This window comes from Oryx dammah, unplaced genomic scaffold (assembly GCF_014754425.2).
Source record: "Oryx dammah isolate SB20612 unplaced genomic scaffold, SCBI_Odam_1.1 HiC_scaffold_29, whole genome shotgun sequence".
Classification (NCBI taxonomy): domain Eukaryota; kingdom Metazoa; phylum Chordata; class Mammalia; order Artiodactyla; family Bovidae; genus Oryx; species Oryx dammah.
This window is the reverse complement of record NW_024070213.1, coordinates 91,990,278-91,993,068: the sequence shown is the minus strand read 5'-3', so window position 1 is coordinate 91,993,068 and position 2,791 is coordinate 91,990,278. Positions and strand designations below refer to the sequence as shown.

The 2,791-nt window shown below is 40.2% G+C and overlaps 1 pseudogene; it reads left to right on the top strand.

The window, feature by feature from the left end:
- The first annotated feature begins 1,461 nt into the window (after positions 1-1,461).
- LOC120858344 lies at positions 1,462-1,931 on the top strand (annotated as a pseudogene).
- The last annotated feature ends 860 nt before the right edge of the window (positions 1,932-2,791 follow it).

Below are 2,791 nucleotides of genomic sequence, written 5' to 3'. Positions count from 1 at the left end.
AGCTGTTGATTCTAACCCCCAAATAACTTAATACCAGTGTTCCATTTGGAACTTTAAGACCTGTTGATTCTGTTCAAGTCTTTCATCTCAGTAATCCTCTGTCACCAGAAATATAAGCTTGGAATATCTAGATCTAGAACGCCCAACTGAGTGTTAACTCCTTTACATTCTGAATTTGTACCAGTTACAATGACTTTATAAGTACCAGAAATCTGTTTTAACAATACAGAGATGTAACACCTTACATGTTTGGAGGAAGAGTGACTAGCATAGGGTTTTTCAAGTCAGAGACTGAATAATACAGTCAAGGGCCAGCATCTTTCCATTCGTCTCCAGATTTCATCCCCAGGGATCATTTTCTCAGACTTGAGAACATCTAAAAGAAGAAAGACTATGTTTTCTTTTTGTTTTTTTTTTTAAAGATTTAAGGAAGCTTTTCCAGAAGTTCTCAGTGGCTTTTCTTCATGTCTCATTGATCAAAATTGCAACACATTTCTGTGCCTTAAGAATTCATAGGAAGAGGGACTGGAATTGTGTTTTAGCTTAGCTCAATCAGGATGCATCTTTGAACTCAGGACAGACTCACCCAATTAGAATATGGTTAGGCAGAAAAGAGTAAACACCTGGACCTAAACAGGCCTATGTTAGCAAGAGAAAAACTAAAAATGAATTCAGGATAGGTATCCAAAAGTGCCTATTATGGGGATACAACGTCTATGGCCCACTTATCATGCATTCTCATTAAAGTAAAACTTTCCAGTTTGACAAAGCCCTGCCCATTGACACAAAAGTCACAGTCAGTTGTTACACTGCCGCATATAAAATTATGACTTGGCAAGCGATGCTCATCAGACATTTAGGGAAAATCTGAAACATGGAAATGAAAGATCCTGATAAAGATTTCTAGTTTCAATCATGATATAATAACTGATATTGAACATAAGACCTTCCACAGTATAATAACTGTTTTCAGACACTGGTCAATAGGAAACATAGAATTCTGATCCCTAATAAAAGGGAAACAAATGAACAAGCTTCATGATCACCACAGCTTTCTGTGTGTATGCACTTTTCAGACTACAGCACAGGGAAAGGCCAAACAAGGATGGTGGTGTCACTGAGCTGAGGTGACACAGAACAGATATCATGGAGAAGAAAGCTGCACAAAGAATTGTGCACAGGAAAGGACTCCAGGAGACTAGGCGAAGAACAGCTGTTAGAGAACTTATAGGGAACCATGATCTGAACAACGACCAGAGATTGCACAGGGATGGGAGATGTTAGTGTTTCAACCAACCACAGTGTGGAGATCTCATAAACCGTCCCAATAATTTAGTAGACACCCTAGAAAGGCTAAGTCTTAGTAGTAGGGAAAACTTAGCACTACAGCAGCATTACTCAAGAGAAATACAAGATATCACAAACATAAAATTTCTACCTTTTTTTCAAGTAACCAGGAACATGGTGGACTTTTAAACGAAGTGTGCCTACCAAAAGCAACCTACCAACTTTCAAAATAAGAAAAGGGTCCTGCTTGGAGAAAGCGGCAAGGAGAAGCTCCCATGATGTTACCAGAATGTTGGTTTGGGCTCTGAGATACTGAAGGAGGCCATCGAAGGCACCTACATTGATAAGAAATGCCCTTTCACTGGTAATGTCTCCATCCAAGGGCAGATCCTGTCTGGGATGGTGATACAGGGGACCATTGTCATCTGGAGACTACCTTCACTGCATCCAAAAGTACAACTGCTTCCAGAAATGCCACTAGAACGTGTCTCTGTACCTTTCCCTCTGCTTCAGGGACATCTGGATCGGGGATATTGTCACAGTGGGCAAGTGCGGGTCCCTTGCACTTGCAAGGGACAGTGAGCTTCAATGTGCTCAAGGTCACCAAGGCTGCTGGCACCAAGAAACAGTCCCAGAAGTTCTGAGACTGGATCCCTACTCACTGCCCCAAACAAAATTAAGTTATTTTCCCAGATAGGTAGATAAATAAATAAAATTTCCTACTAAACTCTTGAAAAAAGTAAATATGCACAGATAAAATTGTTAATAAAATATTTTACTTAACCCAGCATATCCCAAATATTGTCATTTTAACATGTACCCAACATAGAATATGAGATAGTTTATGTTTTTTTCATACTAAGCCTTGAAATTCAGTGTCCATGTTTCATTTACAGCACACTTCTGTTTGGACTAGTCACATCTCAAGGGCTTAACAGCTAAACATGGCTAGTGAATTTAATATAGGACACTGGTGCCTTACAGTAAAGGTTACTCTACTGCTGCTAAGTCACTTCAGTCGTGTCTGACTCTGTGCGACCCCATAGACGGCAGTCTACTAGGCTCCTCTGTCCCTGAGATTCTCCAGGCAAGAATACTGGAGTGGGTTGCCATTTCCTTCTCCAATGCATGAAAGTGAAAAGTGAAAGTGAAGTCGCTCAGTCCTGCCCGACTCTTAGCGACCCCACGGACTGCAGCCTACCAGGCTCCTCCATCCATGGGATTTTCCAGGCAAAAGTGCTGGAGTGGGGTGCCATTGCCTTCTCCGAAAGGTTACTCTAGTTCTGTATAAAAAAGAGCTTAAAAACAAACCTTGAAAGTACCACATTGAAATGCAAGTAAATTGACTACCTGAACAACTATTAAAAAGTTAATTAAAGAATACCCTAATAAGAAAAACAACAAAAATTGCCCAAAGAAGAGTCTTTGGCATCCAGCATAAGAAAAAAATTACTAGGCATGAGGAGAATTGGAAAATGTTACTCTTGACCAGGAGAAAAAACTT